This window comes from Psittacula echo (assembly GCF_963264785.1).
Source record: "Psittacula echo genome assembly, chromosome: 3".
Taxonomy (NCBI): Eukaryota; Metazoa; Chordata; class Aves; order Psittaciformes; family Psittacidae; genus Psittacula; species Psittacula echo.
In genome coordinates this window covers 75450109-75474171 of record NC_137736.1, presented here as the reverse complement: position 1 = coordinate 75474171, position 24063 = coordinate 75450109, and the positions used below count along the sequence as shown (strand labels likewise).

The following is a 24063-nucleotide window of genomic DNA, read 5'->3' as shown; positions in this document are numbered from 1 at the left end:
ATTTTGCATTTTCTTCTTGCATTTTGCATTGCAAAAGTCAATACTAATAGGTAAGAAGTCAAGGTTGGTGTCAATCCCTGAATTTACCTACATTTACTGAATCTGAGCATGCTCTGTGTTTCCAGGCTTATCTGAGAACCCCTGGTCCTTCTTGACTTGATTTTGAAAAGGGAGGTTAGAAGTGTTGTCATAGAGAAGCTGTAACGTAACCTTGCCCAATTCTGATTTAAACAATTGGAGAAATGAGACTGAACATTCTGGGAGGTGCCTTAACAGGTCGGTTTGGAATCACCCTAAGATACTGTTGCACTGATGCTAGTCTGTAGATTTTAAAGTCCAGATATAGCTTTTCTAGATGGGTTTTTAAGAGATCTGTAGAAAAGTTTGGACATTTACTTCCTGCCTTCAGAGATTTAAATTTGAAAAACAAAATTAGAGATCAAATACTTAAATATTTGTAAATATTTAAAATACTTAAAACCAGATATACTTTGGAATAGTGGACATATTAAATCTGTTTGATAATGACACTCCATGGTATCAAAAGACTGTGAAATAGTCTTAGAATATGACTAGAGCTATTAAGTATTAAATGACAAAAACATTGCAAGAATAGTAGATTTTCCTTCACCATCTTCTCCTACACTAGAATTTTCCTTATATTGACATATTTCGTGTAATCTTTTTAAAATGTCAAAAATATAATTAGTCTTCACATTCTCTTCATGCTACATATATTATAAATAATTTGAATTATAAACTATGTATTAGGAATACGGAAGTCTGCATGTAATGCTGTTTCATTTCAACCTTTTCTAAGATACTATGGAACAAAATAATAAGTCTATACAGTTCAGTATTATGATTTAGGCATATATCATGAGTTACTTTAACTTTCAATGAGCTGTTGTGATTTTATGGATTTATGCAAGCATGCATTTATTACTTGGAATGCACCATAAAAGGTGCCTTGAATGTATACCAGAAAGAGTCCTAGACAACACTTTCTGCTAGATTTACTGATGATATTGCTTACTGGTCTTTGAAAAGCATAACTAAACTTCAGCTGAGCTTAGAGTTTAACTGCAGTATGTCTGATCCTCAATGTTAGCTTGTCAGTTCTAGTGCCTTTTTTTTTCTTTTATGCCTTTTTTTTTTTTAACTTTAGGAGCATAAAACCAGAAATGTTCGAGTACTCTTCTGTATTTAGATATGGTTTGTATTTTATCACATATATCATGGAAGACTAACCAAACTTCATTTGTTATAGAGAAATAATCCTAAATAAATTGATGTAAAAAAGAAAAAAAAACCCACACTTGCAGTGTGAGCGAGATCAAAAAGTTAGATTTATTCAGATCCAATCTTTCATAAGCTTCTGGTTTGCAAAAGCTTATAATCTGACTCCGAATTCAAGCTCAAGAATTGCTGTACATCTGTACAATATTACTTTGTTTCTTCTGATACATAACAGATCATTCTTCAGATTTTCCACTGTTACATGCTGTTTCTATGCATTATAAAACTGCAACTGAACTGGAGCACCAAATAGTTCGAATATGAATATGAACTCAACCTTTAGTGTTGCAGTTTTAAACACATAATTTTGTATAGTCATTTTGTCTAAGAAGAATTTTTATGCAAAAAGAACTTTCAAGAAGTTTTAATAAACTGCAGAAACCAGATACATTCTTATCATAGATAAGCATTTCTACAAGATTTCATAATCCATTTATGATTTTTGAAACTCAAAAAATAATTATAACAAATAGCAGATATGTTATTTTATGATTATTTCCTTTTAATGTGTCACATTAAAAATCAGTGGAAGAAAGACTATTTATGGGGTTTAGTAACATACAAACTTTAACTGTGTCCATTATGCATATGAGTATACTGTTTTGATACATGGAGACATACAGATACTATTATTTTTTCCTCACCAAAGAAACTTTTTAGTTTTCAGTTCTGGGCAACTTCATGTTCTCTCATAATCAGCCAGGAAAGAAAGGGGGATTACTAGCTATTTTGTACTATAATAGAGTCTCTAGCCCTAATGGAAGGCTGGGATCCTTTTTCTTAGCTGTTCCAGGCATTTTTCACCAAAGAAATAATCCTCTCTACAATAAATTCATAATCTTAATAATCTCCTAAAATATGATACAGAAAGAGATACTTTTAAGAACCTTGATTTGTATCAAAATAAAGTGTAAAGACACATCTGCCCTTTTTTTTGACACTGTGTTATTGACTTCTGAACATGTGTATGATTGTCAGACCTGGAAGGTGTGAGACCCTCAGAGGGAAAGTGAGGAGATATGTTTCTGCCCAGACAAACCTCTAGCAATATTATGTGAATATACAGCCTCTGAAATTAAAGATTACTTACTTCTACACTCAGTGCCACAGATGTAAGAATTGTTTTCACTTAGTGTTGGAGATTGACAATGGCGTGTTGACAGACTTTAGGCTTTAGGAGGCCAATGAAGACATTTAGTGTGTATGACTTAGGAGGGATTGCCCTAGCATTACACTAGCACTTAAAATATGTTGTATTTTGAAAAATTCTGGTGTTTGCATCAGTCAATCCTTACATTACATTCAGTGTTTTAAAGTCCTACAATTGTGCTGACTGCTTCCTTCTTATAAGTACTTTTAAAATATAGCAAATTGATGCAGTTATTTGAAGGAATGGTACTAGAAAGGATAGTGTACTTTAAATATATAAAATAAACAGTAGTATAAAGTCTTGACACTTCATTTACTAGTTTTATTCTACTCTAAGCCAGGAGCTCCCACAGAACTATTTCATGCATCACTAGGAATTACCTCCTCAAAAAACCCTGCAGAATGCAAGAGGTAATAACAACAAATACTCATTACCTATATATCGATTTGAATCTGTTCCCAAATAGCTCTGTGAGGAAGGGCTAATCCTGATATCACTCCTCTAAGGTACTCAATACCATCTATCAAAATTTTCATAAGACTTTTAGCAAGACCACTAATTTTCTGAAAAGTGGTCTACCATTGCTTTGTCTTTCTTTTTGCATTTTAACATGCAGCATAGGTGATTACTTACTACAGCCAGAGGTCTCCTAGTTCAGAGCTCATATATGGAGAAATATCAAGGTTGTCTGTGGTTAAGGTATATACAAAGAAAGCTTAACTCTCACTTGTTTGATTTTTATCTCACTTGATGTCGATCCTGAGGAAAAAAGCCTCCAAAATGTTTTATTTCTAGGACTACTTAATCAGTAGATTATTATTTTCTTGTTCAGACTATGCAATAGAGGTAAAATAACTTAGAAAAGGCTTTATGTTGTGATATCCATATAAAGAGGATACTGTGATTCAAATAAGGCAATCTGTGTCTCTTACCTGACTTTATACTGCATTCTGAAGTCTCAAACATCTTCTCTTCTTTCTGTTCGTTCACCTACTTCAGTGTAATTGCTTTTCTTTTTTTTTTTAAATCTGATTCTGATGGCATCTTCTGTGACCAAAACTACTTGAAGCTGGCAGTAAAATCTCTATTATGATGTTTGCCATTTGTTACATTGTTTCAAACTTTCATCTGCATTCTGTGTTACCTCAATAAATGAAGAGATCCCTTATGTCTAAGTAGGATTTCAGGTTTTATTTTGTTTAGAATCAAGATGGTTGAAATCCCCCATGAGGACCAGTGCCTGTGAGCGTGAGGCTGTTCCTATCTGTCTATAGAGTGCTTCATCCACAGGATCCTCTTGATCAGGCTGTCTCTAACAGATCCCCACAGTAACATCCCCCATAGCTGTTCTTCCTTTGATCCTGACTCACAAACTCTCGATTAACTGATCACCTCTCCAGAGAGAGTTCCATATTTTCCAGCCTATGACTGACATAAATAGCAACTCCTTCTCCCCATATGCCAGGCCTGTCTTTTTTAAAGAGCCTATAACCTTCCATTCCAACATTTCAGTCATAGGAGCCATCCCACCATGTTTCTGTGATGCCAACATCATATCCCTGTAGCCATGTACACATCTGTAATTCCTCTTGTTTAATCCGCATACTACAAGCGTTTGTATAGAAGCATCTGAGCCAATCTCCAAATGAGGCTGACTAATTGGCTGGAGGGGCTGAAATAGCTCTGCATCGCTCCAAGCATTTATTTATAGGTGCTGGCAACTGATTGGGAGTGTTGGGATGGATCGATGCCCCCCTTCCCCACACATCTAGTTTAAAGCTTTCTTGACCAGCCTGGCAAGTCTCCTACCAAAGCAGCTCTTCACCTTTGTCAGATCAGCTACACCAGCCTCCAGTAGACCTGGCCTCCCAAATCGAGTCCCATTTTCTAAATACCCAACCCCCCTGACTATGGCACCACTGCTGTGACTATTTTTTAACCTGCCAAATCTGCCTGGCCTTTTCAGGGTCCTCCTGATCAATGGAAAAGGATCAATGAAAAAACTGTCGGAGCCCCAGAGCCCCTAATCACTTCTCCCAGGGCTCTGTAATCCTTCTTAATGTTCTCCAGGCTACTGCTGTCAATATCACTAGCACCTACACGGACCACAAGAAGTGGGTAGTAGTCAGTGGGACTTACTAGGCCAGGCAGCCTCTCAGTATCATCTCTGATCCAAGCCTGTGGTAGGCAACACACCTCCCTTGAGACTCAATCAGGCCAACGGATGAGTGCCTCTGAGCTCTTCAGAGTAAAGTCACCTACTACTATGACACACCACTTTTTCCTGGAGGCATCAGTAGTGATTTTCTTTACTGGTGCAGCAGAAGGTTGTTCATTTGATGAGGTGTGTGTTTCTGCCTTAGCCCCCTGCAGAGCTGCTAAGTGGTTCTGGGTGGGGACATCAGATTTTAGAGGAAGCCTCTTGCTTTTAATTGTTCTCTTCCTCCTTTTTTTCTTGGTCTCTATCAGTTTCTCTGGTATCTCTTAGCATACTTACATTCTTATATTAACATACTTACAGTCTCCCCCAGCTCAGCCCCTGCTGCAGGAGGGCCTCCACCGGGACGCCCTGAGTGCAGCCCTGCCCACTGAGCACCCTTGCCTCAAGAGACCAGTGGAGGCGCTTTCTGCACTGCGAGATCAGGGCTGCAGCCTCCCCTCTTATGGGTTCTGTCTGGTGCCAATGCTGCCTCCGTCAGGGCAGCCAAAGCAGAGTATGCCCTCCACATTTCTGCAAAGTTCATGCAGAAGGAACCAAAACCCCTTTCTTTCACCTCTGGGATCGCCACAGTCAAATGACTGTACATGGTATTAACACCTTTATTGATACAGTCTGAATACACAGATTAATTTTCAGGGACAACCGGCAGCGGTGCCCAGTGTGTGGCTGCCAAGGGCACAGACATCCCGGGGGCCTGCTGGCCACAGGCACTGCCTCAGGGCCACCACCCCTAAAGGCCTTTCTCCAAGGGATGCTGGGCAAAGGGGCAGCAGCAGCAGGGCTATGGCAGGCAGGGCTGTGGGGGCCCCATCACCCCCATGTCATAGTGCCACTACCTGCCGACACAGCATCACAATGCTCTGGGGCAGTATAAGGCAGCGTCCTCCTGTGTCCCACTGCCAGAGTGCCCAACGCTGCCACCAAGACAGAGCTGGCAGCCTGAAGGCACCCGAGAGGAATTCCTTGAGGCACCCGTGGAATTACTTGGAGGGGCAGAGGCAAGAAGACTGCCCGAAGCTGTGGGAGGTTCTCTGCTGCAATTCCAGCTCCTGGAGGGGCCATGCGCACAGCTCATCGGATGGATGGAAATCCTGCTTCAGTCTGCGGGGAGATCACCATCCTCATCTTCTGGGGAGATAGTGGCAGTAGCCATAAGAAATAGGATCCGCAGATGGCTCAGTGCCTTTCCCCAGTGCTTTATAACTCCCACTGCAAGGCACAAGAAGGATTCCTACACCCAGGGTTGATCAGGCCAGGGTCATTTTGCTGTTCTTGGAAGCCCCTGAGATGGCTCCAGGTGGAGGCAGAAAAGGCAGTGCCAGTGTCCCCCAAGAGCCATAACCAGCCCATGGACCAGGAGCAGGTCTTGCTCACATGCTCAGGGAGTAGCCGATCGCCAGCAATGGGGTCAGGAAGGAATTTTCCCCTGGGGCAGATTGGCACTGGTCCCCGGGGGTTTTTTGCCTTCCTCTGAGCACTGAGCATGACCACTTGTCAGGGCTCCTCAGTCCATTCCGGCTTGGTTATCGCCCGGTGCTCATGCTCCACGAAGGTGGCCCTCGTGTCCTGCAGCTGGGGGGGGGAAGAGCTTTTTTCCCCCAGGTGGACTAGCAAGTGTCCCCGGGCTTTTTTGCCTTCCTCCGCAGCCGAGCACAGCCCCTTCATGGGGCTCCTTTGGGTTATTGTGGCCCAAAGGCAGCGGCTCGTGCTCCACGCCGCTGGCCCTCGTGCCCCACATCCGGGGGGAGGCAGAGTTCTGGACTCCCAGGGTGGCCCCAGCGTGGCCCCGGGATTGTTGCCTGTCCTCTGTGGCATTGAGCACCACCCCTTGTCAGGTCTTCCCTGGCCCATTCTGGCTGGGTTCTTGCACTGCTCTGGCACCACTCTCAAAGATTTAGGAAAATACCATCTAAACTAAACTAAACTAGGCTAAAATCAACTAAAATAAAATAAAATAAAAATAGGATAAATAAGATCACTTTATTTATATATATAAAAAAAATACTCTTTCCACCACAAACCTTTCTGATTTGTGTCTTTTTTAAGTGTTTTTAGTCCTGAAAACCCCTTGGCATTTCAGGTAAATAATGGTCTCATCATGCAACTCATTGTGAGTGCAGGGAATGGAATGGAATGGTATGGGATGGAATGGGATAGAATGGAATGGAACAGAAAGGAACAGAATAAATCAGAACAGCTATGATATGTCATGCTGTTCATATAGTCCTGCATGACAAGCTCTGATATAGGTCTGAGGGGCTCTCTGCAGTGCAGGTCCCAAGGAGGCCCGTCCAAGGCACTGAGGCCTATGAACACTCTCTGGACCCTGACAGAAGTAGGTGTGCATTCCTCATGTACTCTCCTTTAGACATGTACGGGGTGCCACTGGAGAGAGTATTGTGCCAGATGGACTCCTGATGGAGTGTAGTTGTTCTCAGGCTCTTGTGTTTGGTTATGTTACTCCAAAAGAAACATTTGGCAATTTGGGGGGTATTTGGGGTAGGGGTGGGGTTGGGAGTGGGTGGAAATCACAAGAAAATGAGTAAGTACTGCCCGCATAAACAAGATTTGCAACAGTTTAGTTCATACCCTGCTGAGGGGTTGATGTTAGAGCCTCACTGACGTCAGAGATGTAGTCTTTTGCTATCCTGTGGAAACCCAAATAAACTGGATGAACACAGAAGAGTTTCGAAAAACAGTTCACACGTGTTTTTCACAAATCTGTTCAGATGCTCAAATGATCCAGGACAATTGACATCTCTCACCCCCATCAGAAGGCACAGGACTCCTTCCCACACAGTGACAGAGCCAGTGCCTGTGATGGGACGTGATACCCATTCAACCCCTTCTGCTAGTGCTGGCCTGGGAAGAAATGTCATTCAGCATTTCCTCAGCATGTACTGTTAGGGAAAGAAGGAAGTAGGGAGAAAAAAACCTGGAAGTTGGGAGAGACCTACAACGATGAAGTCCAACTGCTCAACCACTTCAGGGCTGGCCCAAAGTCAAAGCATTGTTATTAAGGGTGTTGGCCAAATGCCTCTGAAAGACTGATGGCATAGGGCATTGGTCACCTCTCTACAAAGCCTGTTCCAGTTTTTGGCCACCCCCTAGGTAAAGAAATGCTTCCTAATGTCTGGTCTAAACTGCCCCTGGTGCAGCTCCGAACTGTCAATGGATCCCAGCAAGAACGTCCCTCTCCATTCCCCCTCCTTGGGAAGAGCAATGAGGTCCCCCCTCAGCCTCCTTTTCTCCGAAGTAGACAAACCCAGCATCCTCAGCCGCTCCTCACAGGACATGCCTTCCAGCCCTGTCACCAGCCTTGTTGCCCTCCTCTGGTTGCATTTAAGGACCTTCATGTTCTCCTTTAATGAGAGGCCCTAGAACCGCACCCAGTACTCAATACAGCAGGACAATCACCTCTTCCTCCTTTTTTGTGTTGGTTACGGGTTTTTTGTTACTAGTTCCCAGCTTCCTGGATTAATGCCCTCCTTCTTTTCTGTATGCGCTATGGCAGACGCTTGTGTCCTGTGCTCAGTTTGGGCCTGGAGCAAGCAGTCCAGCTCCCTCTCAGCTCCCCTAACATCTTTCAGCTACTGACAGTGCCCCGCAGCTCAGCCCCTGCTGCAGGAGGGCCTCCACCAGGGCGCACCGAGAGCAGCCCTGCCCACTGTGCACCCTCGCCTCACGAGACCGGTGCAGGCACTCGCTGCACCCCGAGCTCCGCGCTGCAGCCTCCCCTCTCATCGGCTCTGTCTGGTGCCGACGCTGCCACCGCCGGGGCAGCCAGAGCAGAGCTCCCAGACCGGGCCCTGCCCCTGGGGCGAGCGCTGCTGATTCCGCCCGCTGCCCGCTCGCGCTGCCGGCGCCAGCTGCCGGGGGGTTTCCCCTCGCTCCGGGGTTGCGGGCGCGTCTCTGGAGCTGCTCACCTCGGCAAATGACCGCCGATCTCACGTCCTCGCGGCGACGGCGACCCATTCGAATGTCTGCCCTATCAACTTTCGATGGTACTGTCTGTTTACGTACAACTGTATTCTTCCTAATCTCCCGTTGTTATTGTGTTCTTATTCAGCAGTCTTTGAAAGGGCTATGTGACTTCACTGTTCGTGTGTTCACTCAGTTCAGAATGTCTCAATTCTGCTAAAAATGAACCTCGAACTTCCTGGTGAAAAAGAAAAGTTAGATGGAAGTGGATAAATCCATGGAGAGGAGTGAGCTTTCCTTCCTGTCCTGTTTAATTGGAGCCCAGTTTTCTCCAGGATGATAAATAAATTGCCCTTTTATTACTCCATTGCCACATATAGTGACCGTCTCCTCCAGGATGCTAACTTTATTCCTATGTATAGCAAATTAGTCTAAAGGTAGTTCAGATGATGCACAACCTGCATCATACCTTTACCACACAATACCCTATTCTCTGATCCAAAAAGGAGCTCCTGAAGAGCTATAATCTTCACAGAAGAATCCAGATCAGAAACGACATACTGGAGGATATCTTCTGTGCTCAGTTTTGGGAGGCATAAAGCAGTAGGCAGAATTTTTTTTTATTTTTTTTTTGAAAGTTGCTAAAAACTGAGAAGTAAGTTGGAATTTGTTCAACAGGCAAGTGGGCACTCTAGCACTTTTGTATGACTGTGGCACTGGCTACTTCTACTGTTGTGGAAAGAAAATAGCATTTAGGCCATTCTTTATCCAGATAAATAGCTATAATATCTATTGTCATATTCCTTTTCCTCAGGAAATATGAAAGAACAAATGAGAAAGCAGTATACATTGCTACTTTGCTGGAAAGCTTGTTTCTTTACTGGTAACTATAAGTGTGAATATTTATACATTGGTTCAATTTAAAAATACATGCAATAAAAGGCTCTAAGTTTCTGGTAACTTCAGAATTAGTGGCATTATTATAAGGTAATTCCCATCAAAATATAACCTCATGTTATTAATGCAGGTAATTTCTAACAATTACACTGATCTGAGTGTGCTTGTTAAATGCTTTTTGATAACTTAAAAACCTCTGCGGAGTAATTGTGCTTCTTTATTTGTGTTTGTGGTAGACTTTGTCATAACAATCTCCATGTGGAGTGTAATAAGTTAATACAGAGGAAATGCACTGTTGAAAAGTACAAAATTTTATAGTATCCAACTTTATTTCTGCACTCTTTGTGAATTTCCTCATAAAATTTTATGTAAACCTTCCCCCTATTTTTTTTTTTTTTTTAATTAACCAGCCAACTTGACAATACTCAGGTTGAATTCATCACTCAGGAAATGCAAATGTTGACTCCTGACAAATTATTGTGCTCAAGAGAGACAGTTAAATAGGAAACAAGTAAAATTTAAAATGTCATTATTTGTTTTTTCTTTTTTCCAATGCATAATACGAATATACAGGTCATACGTTTTTGCAAAGAAAGATAACAAGGAAGTTGTCTTGTTACTTTTTTCAGCTTTTACATGGCATTTAAAATTGTATTTGTTTGGGTTTTTTCTCTCACTGCTTCATGTTATTACACATCCAGCAACTTTACTTGTGCAAACTGTTTTGGTTTTTTGCGTGTGGAAATCATTGGAACTTGTGTGTCACTGTGTCTTTGTTTGTGATCAGTAATTTATATCATCAGGTATTTCTGTGCCAACACTTGATCGTGCACACAAAAAAAATCCTTGAACTTCATATGTCTTGACAATTTGTATCTTCTTGATGAAAGAAAATACTGATTTATTGAAATGTAATTTTTCCACTGGAATGTACTAGTTACAATAGACTTCTCTCTTCAAAAGATTTTCAGTTCTCCCAAAGACAAGGGAAAGAGAGAGAAGATCTCAGATTAACAGTCTTCTGTGGAAAGGAAGGGTAAAATACCCTAGCCTTCCAATTAATATTAGCCTATGTGAACGTTATAGATGATTTATGTGAAATTATCAAACTTGTGTGATTTACTAATCCAGTCTCCTCAAATGAGCCAGTGGAAAATTGGTTAAGGTTAGTCCTTCAAAAGCAGCAGATTATAGCGAAGTATGTTGTATCCTACCTTTACCTATTATAAACCTGTCTCTCTGGTCCAAAGACTTTTCAGTTAGTAGAAAAACCTAGATGTAGTTCTACATCTTTAAAAATGTGGTTAAAACCATTCAGCTAACTTATGGGGGGAAACCAGAATAACTACTTCACTACTGTCTGACCTGAGTTTAGGTCTTTGTTTTTCTAAACCAACTTTTAAAAAGTTTATATTTCATCCAATTAGCACATAAGAGCTTTGAAAATTTCATCAAGGGAAAAGAAGGTAGTGTGTGTCCAACTCTTAAAAAAAGAAGTGTAACTTTATTTAATTTTTCATTCAAGACATTAAAATTCCGTGTCTATTCGAGGTTAAGTTACGTACTATTGTTGTGGTTTAAGCCCAGCCATGCAGCTTGCTCTCTCATTCCCCCCCCCGGCCCTCCGCTCCCGGGGGGGTGAGGAGGAGAATCGAAAGAATGTAACTCCCACAGGTTGAGATTAGAACAGTCCAGTAACTAAGGTATAACACAAATCACTACTGCTACCACCAATAATAATAATGATAAAGGAATGAAAAATGACTGCTACTGCTGAACCCAGGAGAACTATTTATTTTTTCATATGCATCTCATATATGCAAAACCAAATCAAAATACACTGCTTATTTATGCAAAGTCTGGCTAATTGGAAAATAAAAAGGCTAATATAAGTTACATTTTAAAGGAGTTCTGATAAAGTTCTTTCTGAAAAGTTCATGTCTATTTTCTTCATAATGTAATCTTACTTTAATAACAATACAGGGACAGGATTTTTCTTCATGTTAGCTGTTTATGATGTAGACATCTGTGCTTGAACTAATATATTTAGACTTTTACAGTCACTGTAAACAAATGAGCATATATCACTAGAAATGAATAAACATGTGTGGGCACAGTTCATCAGGCCTGTATTAAGCATCTCTCTCAAGTTGAGAAGAATTGTGCCCCACAATCCTTGCTGCTCTCAACTGGTTGTAAAAGGGCTCAACCTTGAGTAGCTCAAGTACAGCTCTCTGAAGTAAGGCAAGTCCTTCCCTGTCCTGGGTTCAGCAGTAATAGTCAGGCTGGGCTTAAACCATGACATTCCCTAAGTTAGGTTCTTTTGCTTTCACTGTGATTTTGATTTCATTTTACTTATTTTAAAGTAATGGGTAAATGTTTTCCAATGTACTTTACAGTTTATTGTCAAGATCACTAATGATTTGTTACAACATAATATAGAGAGGCTACTTGCAAGTACAGCACATAAGGCCTGTAAAAGGGAATTCAAGTTGTCTTAAAAGCCTCATTTGCTAAGAGAAGAAATCATTCCTTTTTTCCATCACCTGCATTGAAGAAAATGGTTACTGATGCAAAAGGATGTGGGAATGGCTGTGAATCACATGGTGTGTTTGCTTATCAAACTGACATGGTATCTGTTTTATCTGTTTCATTTTTTTACATTTGGAACACAAAAAAGAATGTTAAAAAAATCATAAACTCATAGAATGGTTTGGGTTGGAAGGGACCTTAAAAATCATCCAGTTCCAACCCCCTTGCCAGGAGGAGGAATGCCTTTTACTAGACCAGGATGCTCAAAGCCTAGTCCAGCCTGGCCTTGAACACTTCTAGGGATGGGGCATAAATATTAAAACTACAGCAAAACAAGTATTTCTTGACCATTATGTTAGAAAGAAATTTAATTAAAAAGGAACTGTAAAACACTTTTTAAATCTGCTTATGAAAGAATCTGCTTCTTTTTCAAAGTTGTGAATCACATCAGACCTTTATCTTTCAATCTATCTTTTAAACAGATTGTAACCATGATAAATGGTTACAAATTGACTTCTGTATAGTCAAAGGTAATTTATAATCAAAGGTATTTCCTCTGCCTGTCATGTGTCCCCAATCTTTATTATATTCTTAAAAAAAATCAAAGTGTGTGATCTCCTGAGAGTTTGCTTTGCAACCTGTGCAGAGACTTAGATTAATTTAATATTTGCAACTTCCACTATTAATGATTGTAATGGTTGTAACTCCAATGCCTTGAATAACCTACTTCTTGATAATTCATGTTCAGACCATTTTTTAATTTTTAAATAAAAGAAAATCAATTTATTTCTTTGTGTTACAGAAACTTAGCACTTTTTTTTCCCCTATAAATAATCTATATGGGAGATATGACTATGCAAGACCTTTTTCTTAAAATCTGTAAAATGTGTGTGAATATATATATTAAATTAGCAAAAGTATCCCAAAGAAAGATGACTATTTTAAAATATTCAGTTAAGACCTGTATTCTCTGAAGCAATGTATCCGCAGGGGAGCAACTGAGTTTCCTTTTATTCTGTTCGAAAGGGAATTGGTTAGGCATCTGCATAATTCCAAACTGGCCTACAAACGTGATGCCTCTTTTCTAGAATTAGGCACAAGTACTATTTTTTACTTTCTAGGAAAAAATGTATGGAAAAGATTTATTAAAAGTGCAAGGGAAGTATTTTTCATGCGCTGAAGATTGGAAGGATTCCCTTCTAGATCAGGCACCTAATTGTCGCAGTGGGGCTCAGTTGCCAAGGCATGATGCCATGTTAACAGAACGTTTCAGATGTCTGTTTCAGTATGTGCTTGTTAGTTTCTGTTGAATGTACGAACTGTGTTTTCAGTGACTATGGCGGGAGTTAGCTCACATTAAACCTTGTATTGTGGATACCTATATTTACACAAGTGAATCTGGAGATAAATTCCACTGTGTTTTCAAAGGCTAGCTAACTAGAACAACTCTCTGTCAGATGTTGGTCAGTAGCTATGAGATTTGAATATTTTTTCTTACTTGGAGCCTCATTAAGCAGATTCTGCTCAAGGCCAGTAGGTGTGCTTAAGGAAGGGAAAATCTGATTCATTGTGATTTAGCCAGTTGCAGAAAAAGAGGGTTATGCCACAGCTCAGTAGACACAGACTTGATCAAAGGCATCCTTTGTTGCACCATTCCTGGGTCAAATCTGTTAGGTCTCTGAAACGGATCTTTTCTCCCAGTTGGCTTCCTTTCTCAAGTATATGTTGATGCAGTCACCCACAGGTAACTGCTTTTATAGTACAAGGTTAAATTGAGGGCTCCTTGAAGAGCTGGTGCATTTCTCATTCAAACATGACTTAGTCTTGTTGTGAATGCTGTGATCGTGAACAGATCATACAGAAAGATGTGCTAGTTTTCTGGGACAGGCACAGACCACTTGTTTTTATTTTGTTATCAGTAATGTCCTAAGCATTATGGACATAAGTCAGTCAATGCCATTTTAATTCAGGGCCACATTGTCTCTGAGGAGGAGCAACAGTAGTAGACTGAAAGAAAATACTTAATAAACTAATCCTGAAGAAAGGAATTTTTGAGGAAAAAGTCTGATTCAAAACCAAGTCTGAATAGAGAAGTATGCATGAGAAATAGGCAGAAATGTCCTTGTTCGCTACCTTTATTGTGTCTGTTCCACATTTTTTACCCTTCTGATAATGTTTATAGGCTTAAATAGAAGTGCTGATGTATGTAAGACTCCATCTCCAAGGACAAAGGGTTGATCCTGTGATCAGCTTTAGGATGCAAGAAACACAGTTTGGGACACTTACACAGGTGATAATGACATAGGAAGTATAACACCCTCGAGAGTCTTACAGATTGCAACAGTGACATTTGGAAAATGTGTCAGTTGTTAGAGTGGAGACAGCTGGCTGCTAAAAAAAAATAATACTATTTCTGAAATACAAGAAAGCAAAATCAGAATATGACAGTTCTTAAAAGAAAGAAACTATGCATGAGCTAAACAGCTACAAAATAATCACTTAGTACATACTGCATTGATACTTTACATAGATAAATTAAGTCATTACCAAAAAAAAAGAAAGAACTATTAAGGTGAAGGTTTCCAAATCAAATTGTGCATCAAAAGCTAGTTGTAGACAAAAATATTGATCACTTGATATCTCACTACACCGAGATTTGTAGAAGTACTTCAGATTTATTAAAGCATTTATTGTTTGTTAAATGTTAGCTAGTTTAAGATGCAGATTAGAGATTTTATATTCAACAATTAAACATGCGTGCTCACATATTTGAAGATAGTAAGGACTCTGAACAGTTTCCGGTTTATGATGTGCTAGTCTCTGGTAGTTTCAAGACTTGGACACATAAAACACTGTCCTGGGTTCAGCAGCAGCAGTCACTTTTTCTCCTTCCTAGTAGCTGGTGCAGTGCTGTGGTTTTGACTTTCGGCCTGGGAATAATACTGATAAAGCCAATGTTTTCAGTTACTGGTCAGAATGTTTACCCTGACCAAGGACTTTGTGAGTCTCATGCTCTGCCAGGGAAGAGGAGAAGCCGGGAGGAAGCAGGGACAGGACACCTGACCCAAACTAGCCAAAGAGGTATTCCATACCACAGCACGTCATGCCCAGGATGTAGAACTGAGAGTTCCCGGAAGGGCTGGATCATGGCAGGGTGGGGGTGAGGTACCGGTTGGTGAGCAGTTGTATTCTCTTCCTTGTTATTTCCTTTATCATTATTACTATTAGTGGTAGCAGTAGTGATTTGTGTTATACCTTAGTTATTAAACTGTTCTTATCTCAACCTGTGGGAGTTGCATTCTCTTGATTCTCCTCCCAGTTCCTCCAGGAGCGGAGGGAAGAAAGGTGTTGGGGGGGGGGAAGTAGACTGCGTGGTTCTGATTTACGGCCTGGGCTTAAATCACGACAAACACCTAGACACACCTTAGATATAAGCAAACTAAGAGCACCAACTATCTTTTGCAGATTGATTTAGATGTGAAGGTGACCTCTGCTGCCCACCTTATCTGTCCTGTGAAGTTGTATTTCCTTCAGCCAGTACACAGGATGTTTGACCTCCACCATAACTGTTTAGAGACCAACATTTTGAGGCAAACTGAATGTGCTTTTTTTTTTTTTAATGTTAATACAGATGTAGGTGGGCTGATTTGGCTGGTCACCAGGTATGCACCCAGCTGCTCTCTCATACCCCCTCCTCAACAAATGATAGAAGAGTAAGATTAGATGAAAAGTTGCATGTGTTGAGATAGAAACAGGGAGGTCACTTACTAATTACCACCACAAGCAAACAAGACTCAACTTTGGGAAAAATTAATTTAATTTATTACAAACTAGAATGGAATAGGATAGTAAGGAACAATCACCTTCCCCTCATCATTAACCTTATTTCACTCAACTGCACTGCTTCATTCCCGGCTTCTTTAGCTCCTCCTGCCACCACGCGGTGCAGGGGTGACAGGGATTGGGGGCTGCAGTCAGTTTATAACAGCTCCTCTCTGCTTCTTCCTCCTCACATTTTCTTCCCTGCTCCAGCGTAGGTTCTCTCTATGGGCTGCAGTCCTTCACGATAAGGCTGCTCCAGCACAGGCTCCTGTCCACAGGCTGCAGCTTCCTTCAGGGCACATCCACGTGCTCCAGCATGGAGTCTTGTACAGGCCACAGTGTGGTTATCAGATCCAGCATGGTGCATGTGCATGGCCTGCAGCAGGACAACCTACTCCATTGTGGTCCTATCTATGGGCTGCAGGGGAGTTTCTGCTATGGCACCTGGAGCACCTCCTCCCTCTCATTCTTCTTTCACCTTGGTCCTCACAGGGTTGTTTCTCCCCTCATCTTCACTCCTCATGCAGCCAGGCAACATTTTGCCCTTCTCTAAATACCTGAGGCACCACCATCTTGGCTGATGGACAGGTCCTGACTGGAGCTAACTGTGTCTGACATGAGGCAACCCTGGTCTGTCCTCACAGAGAACACTCCTGCAGCCCCCCAGCTGCCAGCACTTGCCACATAAACCCAGTGCATTGGTCTGTCAGGTACCACAGAGGATTCCTCTGTCTCTATCAAGGAGGAACCGCTATTGGAAGTGGTGCCAAACCGGCAGATTGAGGAAGTACTCAGCTTAGTTTAATGACTTGCTGCTTAATCCAGCCCTGGTCATGAGCCAGCACTCTGAACAGCCCTGTGGGCTCAACTGTGACTTTACTGCTATACTCACTGTGCAGAAAGGAAAACATTGGAAGGTTTGGCCTGTCAGGTGGAAAAACCTGGGTTTTTTTTACAGCTCTGCCAGCAGCAAGACGTGTATTGCTCCATGAATTATTATTTTACTTTTAATTTTGTCACATTTTTAAAAGTAAAAATCAGAACATTTTTGCTTGTAGATCTGCTTATGTACATTCAGGACTTCAGCTGCTCCCATTCCTGTGCCAAGTATTTTTAATAGATTCAGGACTAGCTCTTTTAAGATAGTCACCAACTGCCAAAATCACAGTAGCTTTCCATTGTGAAAAACGGTCCCATGATTGATACCTTTGTTAACTTCCACAGAAAAGGGAAAGATCCGATAGATGCTAGAAATAAATAACTTATAATGACCTATGCTGAGCGACAATGGCATGATTGATCTGGCAGTGATCTCACTTTAAGGCTCTTGTGAGTGGACTGAGGAAGTTGCTGCTTCTGCTTCTCAAGATTCACTTCTTTGAATATGCTGAGCAAGACCTGTGATGTAATTTATATATATTATATATACATTACATATATAATATAAAGGAAAAGAAAAAACATATATATAAAGGAAAAGATAATATAAGATTGTGATAAAATCTGAGAACTCAGTCAAACTGTTAAGTTATAAAGTAGTTTTCTAGTAAAATATAAAATATAATATCCAGTTAATTAACTAATCTCATTATCCCCAAATCCGTAAACATTAATGTATTTTATTGTGCAGCAATTTCTATGAAATGTAAGTTATAAAATGTATAAGAAGGTGTTTAGAGAGATGGATTCAAAAGAGAATAATCAGACTTCTTTTTTTTTTTTCTTCTAGTCAGTCCTATCTATTGCCTTTTTTCCTCCCTTTTTATTGCTTCTCCTTTTTCTAATTAAATACCATTTCTCATCTTATGTCAACTGATACAATTATAAGTCATTATTTAGGATACTAATAGCCCTAGAAGCAGTTGCCTTACGCATAAACTCTCATGCCCAAATGGCCACTTACCAAAGAACTAGATTTTAATTCCTCATCATTCATTACTGTTTCGATTGGTCTGAACAGAATAATTTAAGAACAGCAGGTGATTTTCATTTCAGTTCTTAAGCCTTGTTTCTTAACTTACCCTTTTAATAGCAATGTTCTTTCACAGTGAGAAGGCAATTAATTCTTCTGTACGCCAGAAGATGCCACTGTAGCACTCACTGACAAACAGCAAAGACTGATGGCAGAGGGAGAGGTATGAATATTATCAGGTACAGCAGCTGATTGATTGCGTCTGAGCAGATACAATAGTGAGTATCCTAAAAGTACAGGATCTTACTTTGGTAAGAGAATAAGATTCTACAATATTTTTTATTTTTATGTAAAAAAAAAAACAAAAACAAAAAAACCCCAAAACCCCAACCAACCGAACAAAACAAACAAACAAAAAACCAAACAAACAAAAAAAAAACCAACCAAAAAAACCACCACCAAAGCCATACTCATCTAGATATTGGGAAATAAAGGAAATAGTTATTTTATGGCAAAATTTCATTAACTGAAATCCTAGTACAGTATTTGCCGGTTTAGATATTTATGTGCTGCAACAATGTAACAAACATCAATACAGGTATATGTTCTTTCTCCAAAGGGTTTTTCTAGAAAGGATTTCCCCACTGTTTAGTGTACTGTATAAATCACTTTAAAAAAAGAGTCTCCTTAGGTTACTATTTCATTTTCTTCTACATCCAGTTAATCGCAGAGAGGTTTGATACCATCTATCTACTGCAGTGTCATGGTTCTTTATTTTATTTTTTATTTTATTTTAAAAAATGCTTGTAGTGAGCAGTCCATCACAAGCTTTAGAAACTACGCTTTTCCCCAGGCAATAAAGAACGGGACAGTCAAAAAATACTCCCCCAAGAGGTCTATTTAAAATGATGCTTTTTTTTATTTTATTTTAGGAACCATTTGAACATTTTACCTCTTGACAGCTATGCTACTTGCTGGTGACAGGGGAGAAGAGGGAGGAAGGTTGCTGTGGGGCCCCACTGATGGTCAAAAAAGCTCAAATTGATAATCTATAAAGAAATACAATAGGAGGAAGCACTTTAAAAGCACTTCCTTTGAACAAGATCTCTATTAATTAATTGTTTGTCCTCAGAGATAGGATGGTGCCTATACGAGAAAGCAAACAAATATATTCAAAATGTCTATGCAGATGTGCTTTCCAGTAGGACACTGCAATCCACTGTCAAATGTGTTACCAAATGGATGACCAGAATGCATTCTTAAAATTTAAGTTGTGCAGGGTTTTCTGCTATGAAATGTGGAAAAAAAAATTAATTGCAAGCAATTTACAGTGCAAATTGTATGTCATGTATTATTATGGTTTTTTTTCAGTTCTTACTGAAAAAATTCAGTTATACACGCTTCATGTCTTGAGATCAAGCAGATTTATCAGCTAATGTTTAGCTTATGATATTTCTGCCTGTTTAGAAGCTGGCTAAATTTAACTCTGAGCTCTGCTTGGTGTTGGGGGAAAAAGGAATTTTTTTTCAGTCGGTCATAGAATCATAGAATATCCTGAGTTGAAAGAGACCCATGAGGATCATAGAGTCCAACTCCACACAGGACAACCTAAGAGTATTGGCCAAACACCTCTTGAACACCAGCAGTCTCGAGGCCATGACCACTTCCCTGGAGAGCCTGTTCTAGTCCTTGAACACCCTCTCAGTGAAGAGCCTTTTCCTAATATCCAATCTGAACTTCCCCGATGCAGTTTTAAACTATTTCCTTGTGTCCTGTCACTGAACACCAGGGAGAAGGAATCAGCACCTCCCTCTCTGCTCCCACTCATGAGGATGTTGTATTCAGCAATGAGGTCACCCCTCAGTCTCCTCTAAGCTGAACAAACCTAGTATTCTCATATCCTCAGCCAGTATTTTTTGTATCCTTCTTATATTTTGGAACTTAAACCTGCACACAGTACTTGAGGTGAGGATGCACCTGTGCTGAGTACAGTGGGGCTATCACTTCTTTAGACTGGTTAGCTGCATTGTGCTTAATGATCCCAAGGATACCATTGGCCCTTTTGGCTGCTGGGGCATATTGTTGATTTTATTTGCTTTTAACAGAGATATAAAGCTAGAGAACAAAATGGAAAGCTAGAGAACATCCTTGTACTTTTAGTTCATTTTGGAGTTTGAGTGGGAGTGTTTTCTCTCATATATTTTGATTTTGATAATATGCAAATGTCACTGGAAAAAAAAGAAGCAAAATTTGAGAGTAGAACAGCTGAGAACCCAAGTGGTGAGGTTAAGGTGGCTAAGAAAAACAAAAAAAAAAAAACTCCCTTATTTTATCAAGCCTTTCTGTTTCTCATTCCAAGATATGCCTATCACCTCATGAAAGGTAATACAGATGAGGGAAATAGGAAGCAGATTGTCATTGCAACTTCTTTAACTTCTAAGTCATCTGCTTTTAAACAAATGACAACATCAATCTAATCACATTTCACAAAGGCAAAGAGTAATAAAAGTTTTTCTGCACAATCTTTTTATTTTTTTCAATCTTTTAATTCACAGTAGCCACAATAGTGAAACAGTTTACAACTAAACCAGTGGTTTGTTAAAGGATGCCTATGGAAGAATCAGCATATTTTACTCTCTGAAGAAGAGTTTTCTAGCACATTAATATAAGAGTCCTACAAAAAGAAAGGAGCATATAGCATATTTTATTAAGGTTGTGTGTGGCAATATCTCATGATATTATGTAGGGAAGCTTGCTGGTTTTTTCAGACTATGGTCCTCCTCTTTTTTTTTGGACTATTGGTTTGCAAAGAGTTCAGTTTTCACCAAGAGTATCATTTTCCTTGGATTTTTTATTTTCGTTGAAAGATAGCCTATTAATATGTACTTAGATTGTATCTAGTCTTTATAATCCAGGAATTAACTAAAGCAAGACTAAAAATTGTAAGTATCAATAGAGTGATTGAATAGTATATATTTAAGATACTAGCAGATTTAGGAACTAGTAGGCCATGTGATCCTCAGTATTGAGAATAGCTGTTCTCTTATTAAAATAAGAAAAAATGTCCCCAGTTATCTATTCTTGCTTGTAATGTGATTTTTTTTTTTTTTTTTTGTACCATGGAAAACTGGAATATTTATCTTGAAATCTTTGACATGTCTATTTTCATTATATTGGCTGTTCTTCATTTTTTACTGAAAGCTAAGTATGCACTGAAAGCTAAGTACGCAGTGACTCCTCAGGTTTGTGTTAGTTCGTTTTCACAAGGAAGATAAACTGAAATAAACTGATATTATTTTTTTAATTAATGCAAATACGTGTCATTGTTTTCTTGAAGAGAGTAAGAAGTAAATAGCAGATTTGTTTGCTTTCTTCGTAATTCAGAACATCTGCCTTAAATGACCTCTATCCTTTGGTTCTTTTTCTGGAGTGTGTAAGCAGTATTTTTTGTCATCACATCCTTTGCTTTCCTACTGCTTTTTTGACTGTTCCTAGCACAGAACATTTCAGTGTCACTCATCTGTCTGAAGCCAGCTACTAGATCTCCTTTGCTTTGGACATAATCTCACTGCTGTTGTGTTTTAGACAAGGAATCCCTCATGCTGTTTAACAAGGTTTAATTGAATATACATTGCAAAAATTAACAGCTCAAAAATCAGATTTCTAACAGGTTTGAACTTCCTCCTGAGTATTTTAATTCATTTTGTTTCTTTTTATTTAACTTTTATTGTTTTAAGCTGTTGAATTTTCCAAGTTTTCTCCACAACTATAAGCTAAGCTAAAAATGTATTAAAGAACATTTTCAGATAACACCATGACTCATGGATCTCTGCCTTTACAAGAGCAGCAAATATTCAGAAACTGTGATAAATTGAGACAGCTGACACAACTTTAGCTACCCCAATCCTTTCAACAGATTCCAGACTTTGGATTCCTAGAGAATCTGGTGGTTTTCATATACCTTACTGCATTTATTCCTATTCCCAAGCTTGCTTTTACAATGGATGACAGCAAGAGCAAGAAAGGCGTATATCCCACACCATATGATGTCATGCTCAGTGATAAAAGCTGGGGGAGGCGAAGAAGAGGAAAGGCAGGGGATGTCTGGAGTGATTGTGTTCGTTCTCCCAAGTAACTGTTACACATGATGGAGCCCTGCTGTCCTGGAGATGGCTGAACTCCTTCCTGCTGATGGGAAATGGGGAATTAATTCCTTGCTTTCTTTTTTTGTGTGAGCAGCTTTTTCTTTCCCTGTTAAACTGTCTTTTTCTCAAGCCGCAAGATTTTGCACTTTTACCCTTTCCATCATCTCCCCCTTCCCCCTGGAGAGGTGTGAGCAAATGGTTCTGTGGGACTGTGGCTGCTTGCCAGGGTTAGACCAAAACACCTGTACAAAATTTTAGCTGTTTACTCCCTTAGTGAATATAATGATCTGTGCTTACCTTCCATAGTTAGCTACAATGCTTATATGGATAACTGGAAAGCTCAAAGACCAATAAGAATGAATGCATGGTTTGTAATTTTGCTCTGGGTTGTCATTACAGAGAGATTTTCAATGGAAATATGTGCTTAGTGTTCTCTCAGTTGAAGGTAAAATTATGCTTATCCCCAGTGTACATATGCAGCACTTCAAATAAAAATACTTGAAGTATACTAAGGCATGCTATTCATCACCTCTTCACAGGACCCTAAAAAGCCAAGTGTATAGTTTAGCTTCCAAAGAGAAAATACCTATACATTTGTAAACTCTGCCATAGTAGAAAGATGATCAGAGAAAAAAATGACATGCAGATGAGATCATTAGAAATGAGAATGGGTAAAAACGGATATGAGGAAATGCTAAGGCTACACAGTTTTTTTGTTTCAATGAAATGACTGTTCCTGTCAATGAGTTTCCTACTCAAAACCAAACCCAACCAAATCTCTCAAATGCAGAATGGCCTGTTCTTGTCTAGCCTACATAATTAAACACATATATATTCAATATATATGTATTGAATGATGCATTTTATATCTATTTTTGTCTTTTCTGAACAGATTTGGGAAGACTTTGAAGTCTTTATTTGCAGTAACTTTTCTCTGCCCTACTCCATAAAAGAAAGCGTTTTCAGAAGTTAATTAACCACCATTATCAGGTCTCTTATTTAGATATTGTTTTATTTGTTTGGGCTTTTTATTTTCTATTTATTGTTTTATTTATTTGGGCTTTTTTAGTCCATTTATTTAACACAGGATGTGCAGCATGGCACTGGTGCAAGTGAGGCAATGTGCATAGGCTATTGCAGCTAGTAAATCACTTTATGAATCTCACCACCTCATCTGTAATTCCAGTATCCATGAATATAGTCATGTTGATCCTTCGAAGACTGTTATGTATGCACACATAAACACATTCAAACTAAAAATTAAATAAATATACTTCCTTCTCTGTTACCTCTTCATTTTCTTTCAAGCACAATAAATCGGTGCCAGTCTTGTACTCTCAGGGTATTAGTTTTTATTTTCTACTTTAAACTTCTGTGGATCACCTAATGCTTCAAAATTATGCATCATTTACGTTATCTTATACTGCCTTATCCTTACTAAATTACTGTTTTCCAGAATTTTCCTTGTCTATGTTCCTCGTCCATAACTTCATTTCCTTACTCTTAATATCTTGAATATTTAGTAGATGTGGGATTGAATACATCTTTGTATGATGGTAAAATCCTCTTGCCCATCACAAAGCCCAGGGAATATTGGAGAGAGAGAGAGAGATCAGCTTGAGAGGCAGCCGGAATCTCCCAAATATAAGTAATTGTATAGGTGTAAATTAGTATAGTTTATCTTATATTTGTATATAGCTTTATCCCTACAGAAATTTTATTATCTATCCATATCATAAAGAAGGGTCTTCAAATAAATGAAGTTATTGAAGTCCTGAATTATATCCCATACTCTACAGTGCCACTAGCATATTTTTGTAAAGTAATCAAACTCCAGAGAAAAAGAACATATATGTTGATAGCCATATCAATAAGTATGGAAACTTATTTCTATAATGAAACAATTACTTGAGTATGAATAATCTGAGAAGACTTATAAAAGTCCTTTCGTATGGATGTGAGACAACTCACATTATTTGAAAAGAAACATAATTACTTTTCAAAATGTTATTAGACATAATTCTCCTATTATACTTTATAACTTGAAAAGCACTATATACTCATTCTTTCTTTTTCTTTCTTTTATTTTAATTGGCATAAGAATTATATCAGAAGAAAACTGGAAATAATAGTTAAATAAATCCTCTTAAATTATAAAATATAT

The 24063-nt window shown here is 39.2% G+C and overlaps 1 protein-coding gene across 1 annotated transcript in view; it reads left to right on the top strand.

The window, feature by feature from the left end:
* Nucleotides 1-24063, top strand: part of GPC5 (glypican 5) — a gene marked incomplete at both ends in the record, with an annotated part of 674493 nt that overhangs the window by 374775 nt on the left and 275655 nt on the right.